Raw genomic sequence first — 27,513 nt, 5'->3', positions numbered from 1 at the left:
CCCTGTCACCTCCTCTCTTTGCTGCCACCGCCTGCTTTCTTCATCCCATTCCTCTCCTTTCTTTGCCACCACCACCTGCTTTCTGCCTCCTGCATCCTATTCCCAAACTGCTCTTACCAGCGTCACCACCAAATACAAAGGTCTCATACTACCTGACCGGTTTGTAGCCTTTGCCACTGTAGATCACACTCCTTCAAATCTTACCTGTTGACATCCATCCTCTTACCTTCTGTATTTCAGCTGATGTTCTATACGATAGCAAAAGTGCATTGTACCTATTACACCATGTGCAATCTGGTCACATTTATAACAAGATACAATATAGCATAATATAAATCTTTGTTTCCACGATGAAATCTATAGACACTTGGATAAGTTACTAGAATGTAACATTACGGGACTGCAGAGCATAAGCTGCTTTGTGACGCTTCTGTTTGCAGTAATGTGCTCATCTGTAGAGTAAGCACCTGGACCTGCACATCAGGGGGTTCTATGGGGAGGGGCCAATGGGAAATGGATGATAGGACAGAGTGTTTGTAAGTAATTGTTGGCTGGCTGCATTTACAGGATATAGGGGGAGATTCTCTAAGAATCTCCGCCCCTCTTTGCCGCCCATTGCATATTTAATTATCGCATATGCTGTAACATATGCGATAATTAAGGCAAAGGACAGCTCTTGCGTTAAGAGCTGTCCTTTGCAGTGAGAGTCGCCGGGTCCCAGCAGGTCCCGGCGGCTCTCCCCTTCCTCCCACACCCGGCAGCGCCGGGCTCTCCTCCTCCCTGCACCCGGAAGAGGATCAGTGCAGGGAGGAGGTCACAGGTCCGGGCAGCACTGCGCTGTGCTGCCCGGACACAGGTGAGGGGGCGATGCGGGGCGGCGGGGGGTCGGCGCGGGGCGACGGAGGGTTGTGATAGAAGTCCATTGGCTTCTATGGGGCATCGCCAGATTTTTCTGGCGATGCCCCCCGCCGCGGTAACCCGGCGGGGGATGCTTACAGCATCCCAAAATGCGGTAAAAACTCAGATAACGGGGGGCATTTTTCGCTTAGAGAATCTCCCGCATAATATGTAAATGAGACTGAAGGGGTACAGACTGAGTATCTTTAGTTACAGAGAGGTCGCAAAATCTCTTCCCTGCTTACGGATCTTTCTTTTACAGGTTCTCAGTAAAGACCTTATTCTGGTCCCATGAGATGAATTTCACAGCGTTGCGTGTGGACCAAACTTTGTCCGCAGTGCCTGCCGTGCTCCCCCCCACACACACACACTGCACGCCACGATCCCCGGTACGGCTGCGAATGGATGATATGCATAATAATCCGTTCGCTGCCGGGGTGAAATCACTCGATGGTCGGCAACCATCGAATGATTTCTCCAGCGCTCGTAGATCAGAGACACCTGGATGGAGGTACCATTGGAATGCCCAGCGTGTTAGTTGGGGTGGTGCTTACCCTTTCACTAGGCAGCGAGTGTACACTTCATAGAGATCAGGTCTGAATCAGGCCCAGGGTGATCATAATGAATAGCAGGTAGGAAATAAATATGTGGTACACAAAAGTGCCAAGTTGCTCAAATGATTGGTCCATTTGGACCTTATTGGTCCATTGCAAGTGCTTGCAAGGGTGGGGCTAGTTCAGGCAAGGGAGGGGCTAGTTCAGGCAAGGGAGGGGCTAGTTCAGGCAACGGAGGGGCTAAACAAGGCAAGAGAATCACAGAATTCCCCCACCCTACAGGATAGTAGTAATGCAGAGAACTTAGTTTATTTCTCCTTCGCTCCATAGGGATATATGTACACTGAGTTCTCTGCATTACTACTATCATACATGTATTCCAATGCACTGATTAATCCTTTTGCTGTACATACCATCTATGTATATTACATGCCGCATACATAATGTAGTGCTGGAATAAATTCACCAGCAAATGTAGGGGCATTTTCTAGTGAGATCACTGAGAGAATGACCTGAAATCTCCCCGGGTGTACGCCCTTTTAGTGTACAACTTTCCATTCTGAACATGTATTATTGGTTATTATAATACTGCTATACCCAGATCTAGCTCCCTTTTACTTTCTTTATCATGCCCCCATTTAAAGTTGAAGTCTTCAATCAAACATGGTTAAAAATAATAAGAAAAATGAAGATATAATGTACTTACATGCAGAACCAGGCATGGTCGCATCCAGCAGTGCCTCTGCCTCACTAGATGAACTTAGACCAGGTGGATTTGGGAAGCTTCTCCAGCTGGAGGTAATTGACGAGAAACCCGTAAAATTTGCCTGCTCCGCCGCTGTAATTGGTGGGTAATTGGCCTCTTCTGCCTCCATTAGTTCTAGATGGTTATTACTGGAGGCAGAGGGTGGAAAGAATGCCTACAGAAATAAGAAGTAAAAGTGTATATCAGTGATTATTACATCTACCATAGGACTGGTAGAGGACATAAGACAGACAGAGGCATTTAGCAAACTTCTTGTTTGTGCCATTCAACCATGTGCCATTCAACATTCTTGGGGGTGATAGAGCCAAGGCACTTCTTCAAAAGGAGGCCCGATGGACATACATGTTGAACACTATCAGCGCGTTTGGGCTGAATGAGCAATTGAATTTGAATTGTTTTCTCTAACTCCACTTTGCCTTTATAAAAGTTTCTCTTTGCTGACAGTGCCTATTTGCTTAACATGTCTTATTAATTTTTGCCGTTTTTTCACTTCTCATGTTTAGATTATTCCATCTTTGCCTAAAACATGTAATTATAAGTTTTTTTGTCTCTCACAGTGCTGCGGCCTCTATGCAACTGCGGGAAGCTAACGCCATCACTATGGCTACACCGCGCCTCTGATTGGATAGTGCGGGATGCTGGAAGCAGGAAGTGGCTGCGACTTGTGGTATGCAAGCAGCCGGCTGTTCCTTAGCAACCGGATACCCGTGACGTCATCCGACGTGCGACGAGTCAGCATGCAGGTGAGCATAAACGCGGGCTGTAGGCGCGGACTGTGCTAACACGGGGCTGGTGAAGGTATTTATTCTTGTTTATTGCATGTTTGTATCGCTTCTGATGAAAATCTGTGAAGATTGAATCGTTAAGCGCACCTTGCGTGTCCTTCTCATTATTTTCGTGAGTGCCGCCCGATTCTGTGGATATATATATATATATATATATATATATATATAAGCACAGCATTGCAGTAGATGTGAGGTCGCTATGGTGCAATTATAGGTGTTCATCTACTCTGTGCTATCAAGAGATATCTATATACTCTAGAAGTGCAGAGAGGAAAATGACATTCCAGAAGCTCACTATGGAAAGTGTAACCTGTGCTCTATAGTCCACTTTGTCTCCTTGTCAGCCTATTATGAGGCGCAGGATTATCAATTATATTAGAAAAATGTCAGAAGATGTAACGGAGCTCACATCTGGGACAATAAGAAAGTATTGGTAACATAGTAATTATGTCCTTTCTACTTGTGTGTCCCCTGCTAGAAAGAAAACTAAAAATGTGTCTTTGTCAGTGATCTTTATGTAACCCTGAGCACAAGAATAACTTTAGGGAACTTTACACTGTTAAGGCCCTCATACGCTACGCGATTTGGGCCAGAGGATCCAGCAGATTGTCTGTGACATCCTATCGGATCCGATGCGCAGTCCCGTGCGCATCGGATCAGAGTTCGGACGGGCTGCACATTAAATACATCTTATGTGCAGCAGTCAGCAGAACATCCTGGGTGCGGTGAGCAGGGTGCGGCAGGTGGCGAGGAGAATTGAAAAATCCTATTCAAAAGACTGGGTGGCCACTGTTTGGCTGAGAGATCTCTTTCAGCCAATCAGCAGCCACCTGATCTTTTGAATAGTATTTTTCAATTCATACACCCCCTGCCTGCAGATCTCCGAGATTGTGTGTGATAAATCCCATGTAATTCGTGTGTATAAAAAGGCACATCATGTGCCAAATCTTATTGAGCTCTCTCAGGTAGTGTTAGGATTAAGGTCAGGGTTAGTCTGCAGAAGAGGACAGTTAGGGTTAGGTACTAGGGGGCAGTTAGGATTAAGGTCAGGGTCAGGCTGCAGAAGGGGAGAGTTAGGCTTAGACACTGGGGTGGATAGTTAGGGTTAGGCATTAGGGGGTGGAGTAGGGCTAAAATGACTAAAACTTGACAATTTGTCAGTTAAACGTTTCACCCTGTCTATCCTAGACACTGTCTAATTAGTGACCCTGTCAGCCTATTGCATGCTGACATAATGGCTGTCTATATAGACAGAGCCGATCCCTTAATCCACACCCCAAGTATGTGTTTGGCACTTATACATTATCTGCTGACCAGCAATGAGTAGCTCATGGAAGTTCTGTTTTATACTTACAGGGAAGTATGGGGGCTCCATCCCAAGGGATTCCATGGCGACCCAGTCAATGTGCTGGAAGAAGGGGTGGTGGCGAATGCTGTCAGTAACTCCTGGTTCTTGGCCCAGATGGTTATTGACAAGCTGAAAAAGGTATTTGGATGTAATTATTCAGCACAGTTGCTCAATACAATCATTGTACAAACATTTCTGCTGCCGGCACAGAAGAATATAAAGGGATTTCTCCATGGCTACAGTATGTTACTACTGACATTCTATCTGGGATCTGTTGTGTGTCTCACATTACATTCCCCATTCCAAGAACATGTAACCATGCTGCCATTTCCTGTCATATGTGTCCGAAAGGTCCATACACACTGGGCGATTATGCCCAGTCGGTGTGCACAGCGATGATCGCTATCATTGCTGAGGGTGAAAGCCGCTCAGTCCATACACACTGGGCGGCTTTCCCCCTGCCCGGCGGGGGAGGACGGCTTTGCATAGTGCAGAGCTATGCAAAGCCGTCCTCAAAGCCGCTCATCTGCTTGTAATAGCAGCAGATGAACGGCTTTCCTGGCGATGATGCGGGAGCGTGCAGCATCGCTCACCGCTCATCGCCGGGCATATACACTGGGCGGCTTTGAGCTGAAAGCCGCTCAAACCTGCTTTTTTGAGCGACTTTCAGCTTAAAGTCGCCCAGTGTCTATGGGCCTTAATACTGATGTGTCTGTGTAACAATGGCTGCTCAGGTCTTGCTTAGCAATTGTATAGACATTTGTAAATAAGACTACATGCATTACTTACATACATCTTATAGATATACATACAACATATCACATAGGCATGGGGCACTAAGTGGACTCGGCCAGAACTTTCTATACCTGTTATCACTAGAAATATATGTATTGGTGTTTGATAGAAACATATCTGTACATTGTTATATTGTCACTATACAATAGTCTAACGTTACTTATCTGATTATTGTCTGTCTAACAGGAATGACTGCAGAGAAACCAGTGGGATGATGCAGGTGAGGGGCAAACACACGGGCGATTTATGCCCTATTTCTAAGCGATCTGTCTAGGACACTTAGAAATTAAGCTCGGATCGCTCCCTTTGTACACCCTACAGCTATTGTGGTTCGCAGCCCTGCACATCACTATCGCCCACAAATATAGACAGTGCATGCACGTTCTATCCTGCTTACATCACCAGTCCGCATAGGCAAACACTGCTCAGCACAGATTGCTCAGCACATATAGCAGGTGATTCCCATGTGTGCAGCGATGTGTGCTGAGCCATCTGTGCCTAAGCAGCACAGGACTCAAGTCTCCCCATGTACAGGGCTTTAGTTGACTATGTACTCCATTGTGATGCTCTTTATATTTATTAATACTATTTATAAAATGCAGAAAAGTCACCTCTCAATAAAAAAACACCCATGTAGATCTTTTACTTATCTGTCAATAGTTATAGCATAGCTAACAGCTGCGTCAGCCGTCGCCAGAGAAAAGATTCAGCTATTTTCCATAAAGCCACAATCTTTATTCACTGCTGCACAATGCGTGGCATAGCGGGGCATATGGTATGTGTACACTCCCGCTATGCATACACTTATATAGGAGCTGGCTGGTGCGGGTACATGCACCCTGCTGCTTTATGGGAGCCTGCACTCCCACTACAGCAAGCTGCTCTACGCAGCAAAGCTGTAGCAGGACACATCTGTAGTCAGTAATAGTGGCCGGCTGTCAGTGCAGAGTTTACTTGTAGCAGTAATTGGACAGTAGAGTAGATCAGATACTCTGGTTTTCAATAGAGATCAGAGGACTGAACAGATTGATCCTATAACACAGTGACTAATGGTTACTTACATCCAACATCTTATAAAGTTATATACAACCAATTACATCATTTATATTAATAATTTATAAATGTAATATCATATTTACCATGTTAATGAGGTCCATGGCGGCAGATTCTGTTGCGCAGAATCTTGAGTGAGCAGCATGACCTCCGGTTATCATTTCGTTCAGGATGACTCCAAATGAGAACCAGTCTTCGCCAATCATGTACTCCTTGCCGAAATACAGCTACCAGAAGAGAGCAATTGGTTACCAACATTTTAGCAATCACTTTATTTAAAAAAATAAAAAAAAATTAAATTAACAAAATAGCGGTAAAGATAACCCCTACATGTTATAGTAACAGCAGCAATATTTTATATTGTTTATAAATAATAATTACTTTGCTGTTTTTAGGTATATTGTGACCCGAGTTATTGCTCTTTCACTTGTATATGCTAGTTCACGTACTATATATTGTTTATAAATAATAATTACTTTGCTGTTTTTAGGTATATTTTGTCCCGAGTTATTGCTCTTTCACTTGTATATGCTAGTTCACGTACTATATATTGTTTACAGCAGCTGTCCTGCCAACACACGGCAACAGTCTCACGTCATCTTCCCCTGGTAAGAGTCGGACCGGAAGTCGCATGTACCCGTTCCCATGGAGGACGCTATGGTGGAGGGTAGTCACTTAAGGTAATGCTGGTTACACACCAGAACGATTTTGCTCAGTCCCATCAATGTCGATGCAATTTCGTCCGATTTTATGTAAATTGGGCACGTTTTGGCATGTTTTAGATCCGATTCCGATCTGATGGTTACCCTTTGAGCGCTTATTGTATGTATGCACTATGTCCATCTTTATCACTCTTGGGATTATTACTTTGTGCATGATATGTTTGCAGCACTTTGGGTTCAACTGCGCACTTTGGTCTGATTTGTATTTTTCAATCAAGATCATTTTGGTGTGTACCCAACATAAGAGTTGTATTGTTTACTGTTAATTCTGCACCAGACCCAGAAGTCCAATGCCAGAGCTGCATCGCTATTGACAGCTCTTATGGAAAGAGCTGTCCTCTGCATTAATAATCGCATATGTTAGTGCATGTGGGATTAGTAATAATGCGGTACCCGGGGAATGCTGGTGATGTGGTGGTTGTGGGGGGATGTTAGTGCATCTTCCACATGGAGAGAAATTGCCAACACTTGGTAGAATCAGAATTACCCAGAAATGTGCAATGATGCATGTGCGTGCTACAGTGAATGCCCTTTTTACCCAACTTGGCTATATGCCGTCACATACGGGGTTGGAATCAGGCTCCATGTACATAGTTACATGAGAAAACAGTAGGAAACCCTTTGCATTTACCTCAGGAATAATGACTCCACACCTTCTAGCACAGCCAGTAACACCCTCGTCTCTAGGCGTGATCTCAAGGGCCAGACCGAAGTCGGCGATCTTGAGATGTCCTGTTGGAGTCACCAAGATGTTCTCTGGTTTTAGGTCGCTGTGAAGAAAATAAAATCTTTGTTTTTATACAAACAGGATTTATTTGGTACATAGATTATATTGCACGTTACATGTATACATTCTAACTAATAGTAGTTTTATATGTTTGGGAGCAAGGACTAATGTAATCATATGGGATGCGGTCATTTGGTCGAATGCATTATGGTAGAATGTCATTACATCGAATCCATTAGGTCGAATTGCTAAAAAGTCGACATGATTCTAGGTCGACATGGGAAAAGGTCGAAATGATTCTAGGTCGAAAGGTCATTAGTTCGACAGGGCATTAGGTCGACAAGGTCATTAGGTCGAAATTGTCTAGGTCGACATTCACAAAGTCGACATGGGGTTTTTCACTGTTTTTTGAGCCGACATGTGCCGACAGGCGGTATTTCATGCCCTACCATCCACTAGGGCGTGGTGGCAGAATAAAATAGTGTGCCGAGCGTAGCGAGGCACCGTGCCCGACGCATAGCGAGCGCAGCGAGCGATGCGAGGGGATGCAGTGCACTTTAAACTGTGTCCATGTCGACTGTGTTGACATTCTGGTAAAAAAACAGTGAAAAACCCCATGTCGACTTTGTGAATGTCGGCCTAGACAATGTCGACCTAATGACCTTGTCGATCTAATGACCTGTCGAACTAATGACCTTTCGACCTAGAATCATTTCGACCTTTTCCCATGTTGACCTACAATCATGTCGACCTTTTAGCAATTCGACCTAATGGATTCGATGTAATGACATTCTACCATAATGCATTCGACCAAATGATCCGAACCCAATCATATTTAGGTTAGTGTCCATGTGATTCCACCATGTCATGTACATCTGTATGTGTGCTGCAGAATTCTAGGTTATTTAATAGTGGAACCTTCCTCAGCCCAATAACCCCTGTGATACTAATATGTGTGGTTACAGCATACTGTAAATAACTAGTGATATTGATGTCATAGGAAGCGGCAAATGGAGGCTGATGCTGGTCGTTCCCAGCTGGGGAAGGGGAGCAGCTTATAAATGGGGTCAGTTTATTCTTATTTGTAACCAGAAAATAAATAATAACAATACACTGACACGTGGGCCAGGCAGCACATTGTGCTTATTGTGCTGTTATTCCCTGAGTGCAGCCGCTGCAATTTATCATTGGGGATTGTAAGCTTTTAGGGGTAATGGGCCTTATTCAGATCTGAGCTCAGTACTAATTTGTTTGGAAAATGGGCAAAACCATGTGCACTGCAGGTGGAGCAGATGAAACCTGTGCAGAGACAGTTAAATTTGGGTGGGGTGTGCTGAAACTGAAATCTAAATTGCAGTGTAAAAATAAAGCAGCCAGTATTTACCCTGCACATAAACAAAATAACTCACACAAATCTAACTCTCGATACATGTTACATTTGCACCACCTGCAGTGCACATGGTTTTGCCCATTTTCCAAACAAATTTGTACTGAGCTCAGATCTGAATAAGGCCCAATGGGTGAGCTATTTACCTGTGTAGTGAGTGCCAGATACTGTACCTTTAGATTCATATAAATAGCAATTGGAGATGGAATTAAAGGAACCATATTAGGTGAAGTTATCCAACCTGTGTCCATCCACCTCTTCCGCATATTATTTATTTTAGCTTTCCTTAATTTGTCACCTGTCACTCCTGCTCCTCTTACTTCCCTTACTACACCTCTCATAACCTCCGTCCTCCTCTTTTTTATGTACCTCCCACTCCTTCCAACTCATTACCCTGCACCTCCCACACTCCCCCTCCACCTCCTTCCCCTCCACCTTCCACTTCTTTCTCCTCTGCACCTCCCACTCCATCCCTCCACCTCCTTCTCCTGCATGTCTACTCCCTCCTTGCTCCTTTGCGCCTCCCACTCCCTCCCTCCACATGCTTCTCCTGCACCTCTCACTACCTACTTCCTCCTCCTTCCTCTGCACCTCCCCCTCCACTTCCTTCCCCTGCACTTCTTACTCCATCCTTCCACCTCCTTCCCCTGCATCTCTCACTCCCTCTTTCCTCCTCTACACCTCCCACTCCCTTCATCTACCTCCTTCCCCTGCACTTCTTACTCCATCCTTCCACCTCCTTCCTCTGCACCTCTCAATCCCTCTTTCCTCCTTCCCCTGCACTTCTCAGCACCTCCTTCGCCTGCACTTCCCTCCGACTCCCTTCCTCCACCTTCCTCCTCTGCACCTCTCACTCCCTCCCACCTCCTTCCCCTGCACTTCTCAGCACCTCCTTCCCCTGCACTTCTCACTCCCTACTCAATACTCTCCTCAGCCATAATTGACAATAAAAGCATAAAACAATTGTGCAGAGAGAGCCTCTGTGGCTACTGAGAGCTGTAGATAACGATTGTACATTACTATGTAAAGGAGGCCATGTAACATGTAAGTGGGAAATATGTGATAATTGGTTACATGTATAGCGTGTAGGAAGCAGACCTGATCAGCATATTACATTCTGCATTATACACTCCATAGTAATATTGCTTTATTATACTATTATCATACTGTAACTATATAATTACCCATGGACTATTCCCTTGGAATGGAGGAATTGAATCCCGCATACTATCTCTGCTGCATAGAACCTGTTGGATAGAAAACAGGTTAATGTTACATTGTAGGATGTATAAATAATGGGCGTGGTATAGGGGTCCGACAGTCGGGATCCCGACAGTCATTAGCCCGACATCGGAATCCCGACTGGCCGGACTCAGACAGCATGGTGAGCGCAACAGAGCCCCTTGCGGACTCGCTGCGCTCGCCAAGCTGGGGGCACGGAGGCTCTCTACGCTTGCCACCTATTGTATTCTTCCTCTATGGGGGTTGTGGACCCCCACAAGGGAGAATAGGTGGTGGCCGTCGGGCATATGAGGTTAATATGAGGATTCTGTTTTTGTGCATTGGTGCAATTCACTTCATATTGGGGGTTATTCTGGTTGATTCCCAAGGCTATGAATTTGCAGCCTTGCGAATCCATGTAACCCCGCAGTTCGATTGGTGGTACATCATCCCACCATTCACAAGGGCGATTTGCTGGCAGGGACTGCGAATGGATGTTACACAGTAACATCCATTCGCTGCCTTGTGCGATCAGCCCATATAATTCCATGGTCACCGACAGCAGCTGTATAATCCTGCCACAGCTGACGTGTGTCATTTTCCAAACCACATACACAGCTGCCCCTTAGTACACGGCCACCTTCATGTTGCTGCACACAGTGATGCCAGCAGCTGTATAATCCTGCCACATCTGACATGTCATTTCCCAAACCACATACACAGCTGCCCCTTAGTACACGGCCACCTTCATGTTGCTGCACACAGAGATGACAGCAGCTGTATAATCCTGTCACATCTGACGTGTGCATTTCCCAAACCACATACACAGCTGCCCCTTAGTACACAGCCACCTTCATGTTGCTGCACACAGTGATGACAGCAGCTGTATAATCCTGTCACATGTGACGTGTGTCATCTCCCAAACCACATACACAGCTGCCCCTTAGTACACGGCCACCTTCATGTTGCTGCACACAGAGATGACAGCAGCTGTATAATCCTGTCACATGTGACGTGTGTCATTTCCGAAACCACATACACAGCTGCCCCTTAGTACACGGCCACCTTCATGTTGCTGCACACAGTGATGACAGCAGCTGTATAATCCTGTCACATGTGACGTGTGTCATTTCCCAAACCACATACACAGCTGCCCCTTAGTACACAGCCACCTTCATGTTGCTGCACACAGTGATGACAGCAGCTGTATAATCCTGTCACATGTGACGTGTGTCATTTCCCAAACCACATACACAGCTGCCCCTTAGTACACGGCCACCTTCATGTTGCTGCACACAGTGATGACAGCAGCTGTATAATCCTGTCACATCTGACGTGTGTCATTTCCCAAACCACATACACAGCTGCCCCTTAGTACACGGCCACCTTCATGTTGCTGCACACAGAGATGACAGCAGCTGTATAATCCTGTCACATCTGACGTGTGTCATTTCCCAAACCACATACACAGCTGCCCCTTAGTACACGTCCACCTTCATGTTGCTGCACACAGTGATGGCAGCAGCTGTATAATCCTGTCACATGTGACGTGTGTCATCTCCCAAACCACATACACAGCTGCCCCTTAGTACACGGCCACCTTCATGTTGCTGCACACAGTGATGACAGCAGCTGTATAATCCTGTCACATGTGACGTGTGTCATTTCCCAAACCACATACACAGCTGCCCCTTAGTACACGGCCACCTTCATGTTGCTGCACACAGTGATGACAGCAGCTGTATAATCCTGTCACATCTGACGTGTGTCATTTCCCAAACCACATACACAGCTGCCCCTTAGTACACGGCCACCTTCATGTTGCTGCACACAGAGATGACAGCAGCTGTATAATCCTGTCACATATGACGTGTGTCATTTCCCAAACCACATACACAGCTGCCCCTTAGTACACGTCCACCTTCATGTTGCTGCACACAGTGATGGCAGCAGCTGTATAATCCTGTCACATGTGACGTGTGTCATCTCCCAAACCACATACACAGCTGCCCCTTAGTACACGGCCACCTTCATGTTGCTGCACACAGTGATGCCAGCAGCTGTATAATCCTGTCACATCTGACGTATGTCATCTCCCAAACCACATACACAGCTGCCCCTTAGTACACGGCCACCTTCATGTTTCTGCACACAGAGATGACAGCAGCTGTATAATCCTGTCACATCTGACGTGTGTCATTTCCCAAACCACATACACAGCTGCCCCTTAGTACACGGCCACCTTCATGTTGCTGCACACAGTGATGACAGCAGCTGTATAATCCTGTCACATCTGACGTGTGTCATTTCCCAAACCACATACACAGCTGCCCCTTAGTACACGGCCACCTACATGTTGCTGCACACAGTGATGACAGCAGCTGTATAATCCTGTCACATCTGACGTGTGTCATTTCCCAAACCACATACACAGCTGCCCCTTAGTACACGGCCACCTTCATGTTTCTGCACACAGAGATGACAGCAGCTGTATAATCCTGTCACATCTGACGTGTGTCATTTCCCAAACCACATCTCGCACCTCACACTAGCCCACCCACACCACCCATAAGCACCCCCACTTGCATACCTCTGCCACACACCATACTACAACACACACAACATCACCGCACCCGCTCCTCCACCACCACCCACAGCACCCCGCCATCCACTTGTGCAAACAGGACAACCGCCCATCATACACCGCCACTACGCCCACACCCCCCCTCCCCCATCAACGCTACACCGGCCTTTCACACATCCACAACATGCCCAAACCCCTTCCCTAACCCACCCCAAAACCCCACAACTGCCCCTCCAACACTGGCGTCAACCACCCCCCACCCAACTACAACACTCTCACCCCTGCACCTCACACAACCACACCACCCACATGCACCTCCAACTCCACCACTCTCAAAAAAAATACCCCTCCAACGACACCAAGCCCCCCCTTTCACCACACGCAGCACCCTTACATCCACCTGCCAAAACACTGCACCTGCCCCTCTCCATTTCGCATTACCCCTGCAACCAGCCACACCAACACCACAGACGCCCATCGTCTGTAAGCCCTGTTCATACCAACAAAATAACATACACCCTCTTCACAATCAAACGCCCTTTTCATCTTAAAAATGAAACCTCTAGCTATAACCAATACAGGTCATCCTCTATATAATTCAATGCAGATTTCACACACTAAAGGCATACACATGTTAAGTGGGCGGAGCCCCTTACAACGTTGTGAAGAGCGCCCGTAGGGCGAGATGAATCACCTAGTGCTTTTATATACTGTATTATATATTGATACATCAGAACCCTTCTGACTGAATACAAAATGTATATGTATAATATATAATCTATCAGTAAGTCCTCCCTCTATCAGCGGCTGTAACAACACATTACTCTATATCCTCACCTTGCACTGGAGATGTCCATGGGCCCATTCCTCATCAGGAGACTACGGAAGTCTCCGCCACTGGCATACTCCATCCCAAAGAACACGTGATCCTGTGTATGGTAGAAGCAATAGTGTTATTATATACATGGCAGGACAGGCAGAAGGGACAGAGCTAGGGCGAGGGGAATGTCACCTTTGTCCGAAATAACTAGTAAGGGGAAATTCTATACATTATTCATTCACTTCTCATCCTCTCATGGGAATATAATGGACAGTCATGGGGAGGGGACGGGACCAGGGGGGCGGTGCCTAGGCCAACAGTACATAAGTGGACAGTCATTAGGCTGACCACTATAGGTCAATAGTCAATAGGTCAACACATGAAATATGTCGACCTGCATTAGGTGGACATGATAAAAAGGTTGACACAAGCATTAGGTCGACATGTAAAAGGTCAGAGGCAGTCACAGCCGTACCGTGCTCTGATGGGAGAAGTAGCCATGGATGAGGAATGGGCACCCAGATGCAAGGTCTAGCACTTTTCTTTCCATGAATGCATGTTCTACGCCGATCTCAAGGAGCCATCTCTTGCTCATGACCTTCACAGCCAACAACTGGCTGTGAGCTGAGTGTGAGGCCAGGAGAACCTAGAGGAAATATTACAGTGTTAACCTCATAACCACAGTGTCCTGGTGACGTCATCCCTTGTGGGTCCCTAACACTAAGCTGAAAGGCCCCCATACACTAGTCCAATTTGGGCCAATTTCATCCAAATCTGATGGACATTGGCCTAAATTGGATGTGTATGACATGCCATTGGGTCCGGTGCGTGGTCCCCTATCATAATGGAGGCCAGACCTGCAGGTCTGACTCTGACCCCCTCACGGGGGGGGGGGGGGTGTTGTTGCTTGCGATATATCACATGTGAAAGGACCATATGCAATGTATTGCTTGTGATGTTGCAGTCTAGGAAGATCCGGGGCAGCTCCGGGGGGGGGGGGGGGGGGGGGGGGGGGGTGGCCATACACTTCTGCGATACATCGCAATAGTGTATGACCAGCTTTACATCTGGGGCACGGAATCCCCCCACGCCGGTAAAGCCCAGCCACCACCGGGCACCACCCTAGAAGTATGCTTTTGTCTTACTGTTAATAAGAAAAACTATGTGCTGAGTGATACATAAGTGATGGACATACATTAGACTGTGTTACACTGGTAAACAATAATAAAGTGCTACATTGAATGCTACCATGTGATGCCCCAAGCAGCCAGGCCGTGCCCACGCTGGTGTATTATATAATACTTTTACTGCCAGAGATTTTGCACCTTGCAGGTTGCGTTTCAGTGAAGCAGCATCTTCTACACAATGTAAAGACGTTTCACACGTATATAAGTGCCACATGTAATACAGGCAACATTCCCTGATGTTCTAGCTGATGCTGCACTGATAATGTAAGAAAAGGGGCCACTCTATAGCGGTAGGAGGTCACACATTACACAGTGCGTCTATCTTTCCATGCTTCTATCACCCCACATACTGTAACCTTATTACAGTGACTACTAGAAGAGGTCGCCCTACCAGAACCATCGGACACTGTAGTGTTATATTCAGGGGCGGATTGGGAAATAAAACCAGCCCGGGAAATATCTGTAAGCAGCCCAATTGGGGGGGGGGGGGAGGTGCCTGGCTGGAATGTTGTGGCGCGCCAATTTTTTGGGGGGGGTGTGGCCTATCAGTATGGGGCGTGGCCTATTTCTCCAAGGCCCATTATACATATACCTTACACTGTGATGCCATTATACATATGCCACACACCGTCATGCCATTATACATATGCCGCACACCCTGATGCTCCATTACACATATGCCACACACCGTTATGCCATTATACATATATGTCGCACACCGTGATGCCCATTATACATATGCCGCACACCGTGATGCTCCATTATACATATGCCGCACACCGTGATGCCATTATACCTATGCCGCACACGGTGATGCCATTATACATATGCCGCACACCCTGATGCCATTATACATATGCCAAACACCGTGATGCCATTATACATATGACGCACACCGTGATGCCCATTATACATATGCCACACACCGTGATGCCCATTATACATATACCTCACACTGTGATGCCATTATACATATGTCACACACTGTGATGCCATTATACATATGCCAAACACCGTGATGCCCAATATACATATGCCACACACCGTGATGCCCATTATACATATACCTCACACTGTGATGCCATTATACATATGCCAAACACCGTGATGCCCAATATACATATGCCACACACCGTGATGCCCATTATACATATGCCACACACTGTGATGCCCATTATACATATGCCACACACTGTGATGACCATTATACATATACCTCACACTGTGATGCTCCATTATACATATGCCACACACTGTGATGACCATTATACATATACCTCACACTGTGATTCCATTATACATATGCCACACACTGTGATGCCATTATACATATACCTCACACTGTGATGCCATTATACATATGCCACACACTGTGATGCCATTATACATATGCCAAACACCGTGATGCCCAATATACATATGCCACACAGCATGATGCCCATTATACATATACCTCACACTGTGATGCCCATTATACATATACCTCACACTGTGATGCCATTATACATATGCCAAACACTGTGGTGCCCAATATACATATGCCACACACCGTGATGCCCATTATACATATGCCACACACTGTGATGCCCAATATACATATGCCACACACCGTGATGCCCATTATACATATGCCACACACCCTGATGCCATTACACATATGACGCACACCGTGATGCCCATTATACATATGACGCACACCGTGATGCCCATTATACATATGCCGCACACCGTGATGCCCATTATACATATACCTCACACTGTGATGCCCATTATACATATGCCGCACACACAGATGCCCATTATACATATACCTCACACTGTGATGCCCATTATACATATGCCGCACACACAGATGCCCATTATACATATACCTCACACTGTGATGCCCATTATACATATGCCGCACGCACAGATGCCCATTATACATATGCCGCACACCATGATGCCCATTATACATATGCCGCACACCCTGATGCCATTATACATATGCCACACACCCTGATGGAGTTTTGTACCCCTTTAAAAAATATATATAAACACACACACATAAGGGGGGCACAAAACTTCATCAACTGCAGCAACTTATATGCACTTACACTTGTGAAGAGACCCCATCACACACACCCCCTCCGCATAATAACAGCAAAAAGAACCCCCCTCCCACATGCAGTACATATACATATATTATATTAAAACCAGGTATATATATTTTTTTAACAGAGCCCAAATCCCAAACCCAAAGAAAAGATGCCAGCCTTACATTTTATACTGCTTCAGCTGTTCAACTTCAGCCGTCCCACCACGCTGCAGCCGCTCACACAGACGCTAAAGTGTAGTGGCCGACTAGCCGGGTGCGCGGTGACGTCACCCGCGCACCCGCGATCGATGTCCTGGCCACTTCTGCATAGAGCCCCGGGAGGAGCAGCGTGGAGCTGCGCATGCGCAGCTGCCCTCCCGCGGCCATCTTTAAAATTCTCAGTGCCGCAGACAGCCGCGGCCATATTTGTTATGGGCAAGTGATGGCGGCTGCGGCCGCGGCCGCTAAACGCTGTAGTTGTGCGGTCCGCGGCCCAGCCAGGGGAGCGAGCGGCCTGTTCTGGTCACTTATGGACCGGCCCACCGGGAAATTACCCGGTTTCCCGGTGGGCCAATCCGCCCCTGGTTATATTATAGCGGGGGAATGTTACACATCATGCAGTTATACCGTGTGCAATATCATTACATGGAATGGTGAGTCACAACTGACATTGAATGATATTGCACTGCAGCCTTGTTCACCTCTAATAATATGGAGACATATAGTAATTCCCCTGTGACAACTGAAACCTCATTGCTTACCTTCCCAAAACCACCTTGGCCTAACTGATGGTGAAACGTCAGTCCCTGGATGGTACGAGAGACTGCATCTCTGAGGCAGGATGATGGAGCACTGCTGGTTTCTGATGGAGAGAGAAGCCAGAGGAGAACATTTAAACAGTGCCCATATATGATAGAACATGAATTAAGGTGACATTTATATTACCATGCCCCCCAACTTTGGCAGAGAAGGAAGAGGGATGCTTGTGTGTCCCCAAATTTCTGTGGGCGTGGCCTCAAGCTCCATGGGTGTGACCTATGCTCATGGAACTGCTGCGAGGCACGCCCCATCTATGCAGCTCTGGGGGCATGTCCAGCACTTTGTGAGCTACTGGCCATGCTCCCAGCCCCTCTGTCTGCCTGAATAGATGCTGTGCACAGGCACACAGCATTTATTCCCCGCTGAGCAGCGGCAGGCAGGGGGAATTCCCTGTTGCCGCACCATCACCACTGCGGATCGCTGCCGGCCCCGGGTGGGATGGCAGACTATCACAAAAAACGGGATGGTTCAGCGAAAATCAGGACAGTTTGGAAGAATGTATTACAGCAGAAAACAGGGTAAAGTGACCAGAAAATCAGCCAAGTGACATGAAGATTTCCATTCAGTTATCCTACTGAGGAAAATGTTAGTCCAGTAGCATCAGGAGGCTAAGCTATTTTGCTTAGAGATTTTCTTTTATGAAAACAGGACAGAGCGATGCACATTGTCATATGCACACGTGTTCAGCTCTGACGGGAGAAGTACATATCCAACTCCACCAACTGTATCTTGTCCCCATTGGGTAATGCTATCTTCAGATAGGGGGCAGTGTGCAACAAATAATTACTGGCTGAGTAAGTTACATGGTCAGAGGAATTATTGTATGGTTGGATGGAGACCACATCTGGTGGACACTTCGTCCCTCCCTTATTGGTTGGGTAAAGGAGACGGATGCCAGCAGCTGTTTATGCAATTGACCCATCATGCTTTTTATGTTTAATCTGAGGAAGGGGCTGGAGGGGAGGAGGTTATGTACCGCTCTCATTAAGTGCTGACTACCTTTATCTACACCTCTATCTGCTTCTCTCACAGACAGTGATCAGCGCTGGGCCTTACACACTGACACTACCTATAATCAGGGCCGGAGCGCCCCAGGGGGAAGGGGCGCCCCGGTGCTCACCCGCTCCATGGGGTGGAGGGTGCCCTGCTGCCGTGCTGCTCCGGGGGAGGGGGTGCCTGGCCGCCATGCTGCTCCCGGGGAGGGGTATGTGGAATGTGATGATGCCGCGTTCTGTCTGCCGTGCTGCCTGCGGGGGGTTGCCGTCCTGTTCGGGGGGGGGGGGGGGGTGGATGCTGTGCTGCACACTCACCAAGAAGCATCTTCATTCCGCCGAACAGGCTTGAGATATGTGGGTGCGGCCGCTATTTATAGTGGGCTCCAGGGGTGGCGGTGCGGCTCGCTCACCTGCTCCCAGGGGCTTTCCTCCTGCTCTCCTGGGTGTCGGCGGGACCTTTCCTGCTGCTGCTGCTCCTCCTGCAGCTCACTACCGCCCTCTAGTGCCTGGCGCCCTAGGCAAAAGCCTAAACCTGCCTAGTGGTGGCCCTGCCTATAATGACTATTATACAACTGGCACTAAAGTTAATATTAAACATGATTTACAGAAATCATTTATAAAACTGATGGGATAACTAGTCTGTTAAATCAATACAAACAAGCATAGGTCAAAAACAGCAGAAATATCTCCTTTACTGTCAGCAAGAAAAGCGCTGCTGCTGGCAGAGAGAGGGAGTCACACTGCAGGGGGGGCAGACTGCAGGAGGGAGTCATGCTGCGGCGGGGGGGACGACAGACTGAGGGAGGAAGTCACGCTGCAAGGGGGAACAGACTGCAGGACAGAGTCACGCTGTGGGGGGACACAAACTGTGGGATGGAGTTACGCTGCGGGGGGAGACAGACTGCAGGAGGGAGTCACAGGGGTGAGACTGGTGCATGGGGGAGTCACGCTGCGGGGTGGGAGACATACTGTGGGGGGAGTCACGCTGCAGGGGGGGACAGACTACAGGAGGGAGTCACGGGATGAGATCGGTGCATGGGGGAATCACGCTGCAAGAAGAAGGCTGTAAATCTGAAACACGTTGGTGACACTTTGTGCACACACAGGATACGGAAGGAACATACCACCCACACCTGAGACGGAAGCAGAACCAAGCGCCGGGACAGGGTAAGTAGGAGGCTATGAGCGGGCAGTGAGGCAGGAGGGATCCCGGCAAAAGTAAGTGAGACGGCGCCTACGGCTACAAGGTCAGCCGTGATGCCGGTCCACTGAAACAAGTCCCTGCTTCAGCCGCAGAGGGCATCGGCAGACATATACAGTATCCCCCACATGTGTGTGATGCCGCAGCAACACGGCACCAAGCAGAAGTGACACCGGTCACCCTAAACTGTACCTACCGCACACTCCTCCGAAAACCTAGGAGTGACATCAGGCTGTTAAAGGGGTACCCGAAGAATCCACTAGCTTATCTGACAGCGGGACGCCGCACTCAGATAACCCTAAGAGACTATTATCCAAGTGCTCTCACCAGAGACTTATCAGACTGTTCCTAAAGTTTACGCAATCCTAGGGAGGAATCACCAACCTTTGATGCGCACAGTTAGGACTGAGCATACAGACTATCCTATCCTTTTTTGTGGCCAATTCTGTACATTTAAATTGAATCCTTGTTTGAAGTAAATTACAATTGCGAACATACTGAGTCTATTACCAATTTCTACTGTATACAGCCATATGCACCCATATATATGTATATTCACTGCATATTGATTAATAATTAAGACAGAGCGCGACACTAACCCACAAAAATTATATACGTTCAAAAAGATTGGATCCCAGTCAGATCCATAAGTGTTCGCAGCTAGTCATAACATCAATCTCAGTGCGCAGATACAACAAGAAATTCTCTGCCACTGATAATCTGCCAAAGCAGGTGATCTCCAGTGCAGTGCCGGATTATTGTGGTATACCTGTACTGCTATATCTAAGCATTATTGTATTTAACAACAAGGTAGATATCACTGAATTAGATTTGGATACAAGTAACTGAGCATGTTGTACATAAATTCATGGAGATGTATTTTGTAATATAAGTAGTAGACACAGAGGCCTCAGCACTAGCTCCTATACTACAGCTACCAAACTACATTCAGTGCCTGTATAACCACCGTGTGTGTGTATGTATCACTTACTTCTTCGGTCTGCATCTGCTTGTGGGTCTTCTCTCTTCTTTCTTACCGCGCTGGTCTCCGAGCAGGGTGATGTCCTCCTGCAGATCTTCTTTCTCCTTGTGGCCGCCTTCCTCCTCGTCACCGTCCTTTTCTGCATGCCAAAACTCCACTTGGCCTTCCACCGCTTGGCCATGCTCCACCTGGTCATCCTCTGCATGGCCATGCTCCACATCGAAGTCTTCATTGCCGTCTTCTTCATCTTTTCTCTCTGCAAAGCTGTCCTCCTCCACGTAGCGATCTTGCCTGTAGCTCTCCTCCACATCTATAAGTACCAACTGTCATCTGGCTACCAACTGCCACTTGCAGCAGAGGGTGGAAAGTAAACAGCTTGGTTGCCATGACAACATTCAAAGCAGCAAGTGCTGTGCTGTGGCATTACCCAGTTATATCTGTGCACTACATACAAGTTGTATATGTTATATCAATTTGGGGGTATGTGTGATATTAGCATTGGATTTAATAGTGATTTCCTAAACTATGGTGGGGGGACATTTTTATAAGCAGACTGATTAGATTACAATTTATATATATTGAGGTACATATTTGGTTATGTTTGTCACTTCTATTAGAAAAAAAATTCTTAGAAACATTCATTTATATTAGGGATGTGCACCGGCCACTTTTCGGGTTTTGGGTTCTGAGTACTTTGAGGTTTTGGGTTCTAATGGGTTTTGGCAAAACACCTCCTAAGTGTTTTGTGTTTGGATTTTTTGGGTTTTGGGTTCTGATTTTTTGTTAAAAAAAGCATAAAAACTGCTAAAATCGCAGAATTTTGGTTTTTATTTTTTGCTCCTACGCTATATTAACCTCAATAACATTCATTTCCACTCATTTTCAGTCTATTCTGAACAGCTCACACCTTTTTTAGAGCAAAAGGTTGCACCGAGGTAGCTGGATAACTATGATAAGCCACACAAGTGTGCGGCACAAACACTAGACTGATATGGCACACTTAGCATCCCCTCTAGGCTGATACTGCACACCTAGCATCACCCCTGGACTGATATGGCACGCTTAGCATCACCCCTGGACTGATATGGTACGCTTAGCATCACCCCTGGACTGATATGGCACAGGTAGCATCACCCCTGGACTGATATGGCACAGGTAGCATCACCCCTGGACTGATACGGCACATTTAGCATCACCCCTGGACTGATATGGCACACAGCATCCCCCCTAGTCTGATACTGCACACCTAGCATCACCCCTGGACTGATATGGCACGCTTAGCATCACCCCTGAACTAATACAGCACACTTGGCAGCACCCCATGAATTATACGGCAGACTTGGCTCACCCCAGGAATTATTTGGGAGACTTGGCTCGCCCCTGGACTGATATGGCACACTTAGCATCACCCCTGGACTGATACGGCACACTTGGCAGCACCCCATGAATTATACGGCAGACTTGCTTACCCCAGGAATTATACGGCACAGATGGTGGCACCCCTGACCTGATACAGCACACATGGAATTATACGGCACAGATGGCGGCACCCCTGGACTGATACGGCACACATGGCGGCAGGCATGGAATTATACGGCAGACAAATTCCTGCAGTAAAAATAAAAATTTGTATTCTTTTAATTATAAAAAAGAGCAGCACACCTTACTTAGCAACACCCCATGAATTATACAGCACTCTTGGCTTACCCCTGGACTACAGCGCATTTAACAGCCCTTGCAGTAAACAAAAACAAAAACACCTTATTTTTATTTTCATTAAAAAAGGGCAGCTTCCCTGGTCTGATATGGGACACATGGGGCACCCCTGGAATTATACGGCACATATGCGGGCACCCTAGGACTGATACAGGACACATAGGGGCACCCATGGAATTATATGGCACACATGCCGGCACCCCTGGACTGATACAGGACACAAGGGAGCACCCATAGAATTATACGGCACACATGCGGGCACCCCTGGACTGATACAGCACACATGTGGGCACCCCTGGATGGATACAGTACATATGCGGGCACCCCTGGACTGATACAGCACACATGTGGGCACCCCTGGACAAATACAGCACACATGTGGGTACCCCTGGATGGATACAGTACACATGCGGGCACCCCTGGACTGATACAGCACAAATGTGGGCACCCCTGGACAAATACAGCACACATGTGGGCACCCCTGGATGGATACAGTACACATGCGGGCACCCCTGGACTGATACAGCACAAATGTGGGCACCCCTGGACAAATACAGAACACATGTGGGCACCCCTGGATGGATACAGCACAAATGTGGGCACCCTGAACTGATGCAGCACACATGCGGGCACCCTGGACTGATGCAGCACACATGCGGGCACCCTGGACTGATGCAGCACACATGCAGCCACCCTGGACTTATACTGTGCACTGGCAGCAGTCATTTAGAAATAATATAATGTAGCCCCCTCTTTAGCACTAGCAGCAGCCCCCCTATGCATAAATCATCCCCCCCCCCCAACATTTCATCCCCCCAGCATGTTTCCCCAGCAGCTCAGCTCAGCAGACACCACGGACACATCCGTGCTGTCTGAAATCACCAGCCTGTTTGAAAATGGCGCAGACCGCCGGGAACTATATATCCCCAGGTCTCGCGAGAATCCGACAGCGGGAAGATGATGTCCGGCCTCGTTTTGAAAAATGTCGGCGACCATCGAACTCCCGGGATCCGGCCTCGGATCAGGTAAGTCCGTGGGGGTTCGGATCTCTAGGATCCGAACCCGTTCATCTCTAATTTATATTCCTATTTTATTTATGACCAGTTACTTCTATATATAGCTCATTTTAGAGCAGTGATTCCCAACCTCAGCCCCCAGTCCCCCTATCAGCTATCATATTCCAGGTTACCTGTGGATTTTTGAAATGTAACCGTTGCTGATACACAGAGCACCTGCTGGGTGACCTGGAATAGGTAGTAGATTGTGGGCCAGATGCACTAAGCTTCAAAAGTAATACAATGGAGAGTGATAAACAACCAACCAATCAGCGGTTGCCTGACATTTTTTGTCTGTGACATTGAATTTAGGAGCTGATTGACTGGCTGTTGCATCTGGCCCACAATCTACTATCTATCACATGCACACGCAGTGTATAATAATACCAAATAGTCACTAAAATGATACATACAGAACACACAGATGCACTGACAGCTGAGCACAGAAGCATCTAAAGCTGGGTACACACTAATAGATATATCTTGTGTGATGTATGTGCCTCTGAGCTGATGCAGCAGATCCTGTGTGTTCTCACATCGGGAATGCAGCAACACTTACAGTACCCAAGTATGAGTGATGCAGAGGTGTATGTAGTATGCTCACAGGATGCTGTCACATAGGTACCGTACAGTGCGGGCGTGTGGGCAGGACAGGCGGCTATGCAGCGCTCAGCTTTGTCTAGTTCCAGGTATATATCTTACAGCATGTGGTCATTAGGTCGGCAGTCAAAAGGTCAACATGGTCATAAGGACAACACAAGCTGAAGGTCGACATGAAAAAGGTCGACCCTGAGTTTTTCATGATTTTACTTTATGACTTGTTCGTACATTACCACACCAGTGGGCATAGAGGGAGGGTATAATAGTGTAATTAGTGCAGCATGGCTCACACAAGGGGATGCGGTAGACTGATGCAGTGCCCATGTCGACCTATGTCAACATAGACACCAAAACAATGAAAACCTTTTTGCTTGTGTCGACCTTTTGACCATGTTGACCTTTTGACTGGGCTGTTTTTGTGCCATTTGTGAGAAATAAAAGTTTTTTTCATCTATCATTGGATGGATACATTTTTTGGGATATCAAAGATACCTTGATGTGAGGATCCATGGCTGAATAAAAGTAAGCATACATGTAAGCACTGTTGGCGTTTTGATAAAAGCGGTTGTAATCCTGACCCCCTAAAGATACCTTGATGAGTGTACCCCACGTTTTACACATGTAAGCATACATGTGAGTTCACATCTTCATAGACCACATGAGGTGACCCTTAAAGGATTATAGAAGACACACTGGGCTATAGAGAGAAGTTATTCACTCCCATCCCAAGCAATAATATATGTACTTTTGATGCATGGACTGAGACCACCTGTTGATATTTTTTGTTTCATGGTCCTGGAGTGCAACAGTGTGAATACGCCTTTTGACTGTTTTGATGAATTTGGACATTCTGCCAGTCATATAAAGTATGGTATGGTTCACGTGTTGATATATTAACTGATCCCACTTGAGGGGCGCTACACTAAGGCCAGTATTCAATGCCTCTGATTCGCCATATTTTACAGCGAATCAGGCAATTCGCCAGGGTTACGGCGAATTTTCTCACAGAAAAAACAATTTGCCCTATGCAATGGACACAATTTGCTGAAAATGAAGAGCGAATGTCTGTCGATTCGCCGATTGCGATTCGCCGGTGGTTTTCAATGGGGTTTTTAGTGGGATTCGCCGAGAGTGTATTCAATGCTAGGGTGGCGAATTGCTTTCTCCCTGATTTTTGTCATGATTCACCATTTTGCATTCGACATCTTTTTAAGGTGAACAGCAAAGTGATCTTTTGATATAAAGGGTTTTGGAGGAGAAGTTTGGTGTCAAAAAAATCAGATTTTTTTCTAAGAAGGGGCATGCTATTTGTAATCATGTGCTTAAAGCACATTAATATATATTTAATTTTATTTAAAAAAAAATTAACATTTTTGTTTTATACACTTTGGCCAGCAGGGGGCCGGGAGCCAGGAGCAGCTCATTAATATTCATTTATTAACTGCACTCTGGTCCCGATCATTACATATGCACGATCACGAGTGCAGCGGCTGATGATCCCAGCCCCCTGCCAGCTCTCGGGTCATGCCATCGATGATTGCCATTGATGGCAAAAGTGCAACTGCCCATCGATAGTCTATAACCATTCTATGGATGACCATCGATGTTTTTGCATATCGATGGTCATCCATTTTCTTTGATTGAGTGGCCTGTGGGCCAATCAGAATGCGGGGGCGGGGCTTCACGGAGCTATGCTCCGTGTCCCGGCACTGTAGGGAAAAAGCAAAAACGAAACTATTCGTTTAAGCTTTACATCGATGGTGGGAAACCATCTGGTTTTCCCCCATCGATAGCAAAACTATTCGACATTGGCCATAAACCATCGATGATTTCTAATCAACGATGGTCGATGGCCATCCCTACTCTGGGGGGGCTCTGCCAGTGTCCTGGTAGCCCTCTATAGTGCAGTATTCATCAGTGTCAGGCGCAGGCAGGGAGACTTCCATCTCCCTGCCTGCCACTGTCCCCCAGCTCCCTTCATTCGCCTCAGGGGTTAAAATTCGCCGCCAGGGGCTCGCTTCCCCTGACGAGTTGAATAGGGTGATACGGAGGGCTGGCAGCGAACACTCCAGTCCTTCGGAACCCTGCGAATGTGCAGCGAATCCTAAACAGGATTTGCTGCACATTTCGTAAATGTGCATTGAATACTGCACTAAAACTTTTCCTTATTGTAGATTTCTGTGCTACCAGGCTGATAATACCTGGTATTAGTGTGTAAGCTGACCCTATTCAGCACCGAAGCAGTAAAATTGTGTGTATATTGTGTGTGTTTGAAAAATGTCAGGCAGGAGCTGATTGGCTGGCTGTTTATCACTCGACATTTTATTACTTTTGAAGCTTAGTGCATCTGGCCCCTGGTCTGTCACGAATCGAGTGATTATTGAATGACTGCATATGGTCATGCTCTGTGACTATCTTTAATCATTCAAGTGAGTTAGTCTATTTTGCAAGTTCAGTAGTTATCCCACCTGCTTCCTCAGACATACATTCTGAAAACATGGCCTGTTGGGAATACTTCACAGTTGAAGTTGAGAACCATTGTTCTAAATAAAAAATGACTCACAAAGATAGAATCATACACTATTAATTATTATTGTAGTTGACATGTAAGCCCCCAAAGCTTGCAGCAAAATACAGGGACATACACGGTAAGTAAAAGGGGGCTCCTGAAGGAACATGGTATAGTGTAGTCCTGGGGCCTCCTTACCTGTGATCAGTTATGTTATGTGGGTGGAACTTTTATTAATATAGAGAACATGGACTATGCCGAATTCAATGAAACTTTAATATTGAGCTGATCCAAAGTTGAAGTCTTTTTTTTTTACTGAACGTGTCCTGCGAGTATTTGATCCGTGCATGAACATTCAGGGCAAAACAAACACCTCACTTTTTACAGGATGTAACTGTGCTGTAACTTGGCGTACTCAGGTAGGCTAAGTTCAGAGGGGGAGTGTCCACGGAAACTACAGAGTTGTGGCCTGTTTTCACGTAGATTGTTTGCTCCAAATATAATGCTGGTGCAACTGTAAGCAGTGGCGTACCTATGGAGGGTGCAGGGGATGCAACTGCTATGGGGCCCGGCCGCTAGGGGGGCCCGTGGGCCCAGCAGGCAATCCCCTGCACCCTTTTGAGGTTTTTTTTACCTTTACATCTTAAAGGATCGCCGAGGTGCGCTTGCCAAGTTCGGCATAGGGAAGAAGGCAGGAGCAGGCTGGGCATATG

General features: G+C 46.9%; 2 long non-coding RNA genes across 2 annotated transcripts in view; both read left to right on the top strand.

Annotated features, from left to right (window-relative positions):
- Positions 1-4,489, top strand: part of LOC146027104 (uncharacterized) — a 50,061-nt gene extending 45,572 nt beyond the window's left edge. The window contains exons 5-6 of the long non-coding RNA XR_014454670.1: positions 2,775-2,960; positions 4,359-4,489. This is a non-coding gene — a long non-coding RNA (uncharacterized LOC146027104). The remainder of the gene's footprint in view (positions 1-2,774; positions 2,961-4,358) is intronic.
- A 2,266-nt stretch (positions 4,490-6,755) lies between these two features.
- Positions 6,756-27,513, top strand: part of LOC146027103 (uncharacterized) — a 39,985-nt gene continuing 19,227 nt past the window's right edge. The window contains exon 1 of the long non-coding RNA XR_014454669.1: positions 6,756-6,878. This is a non-coding gene — a long non-coding RNA (uncharacterized LOC146027103). The remainder of the gene's footprint in view (positions 6,879-27,513) is intronic.

This window comes from Crinia signifera, chromosome 8, assembly GCF_055691185.1.
Source record: "Crinia signifera chromosome 8, ASM5569118v1, whole genome shotgun sequence".
Lineage (NCBI taxonomy): Eukaryota > Metazoa > Chordata > Amphibia > Anura > Myobatrachidae > Crinia > Crinia signifera.
The sequence above is the reverse complement of the archived record's forward strand: the minus strand, read 5'-3'. Positions and strand labels throughout refer to the sequence as shown.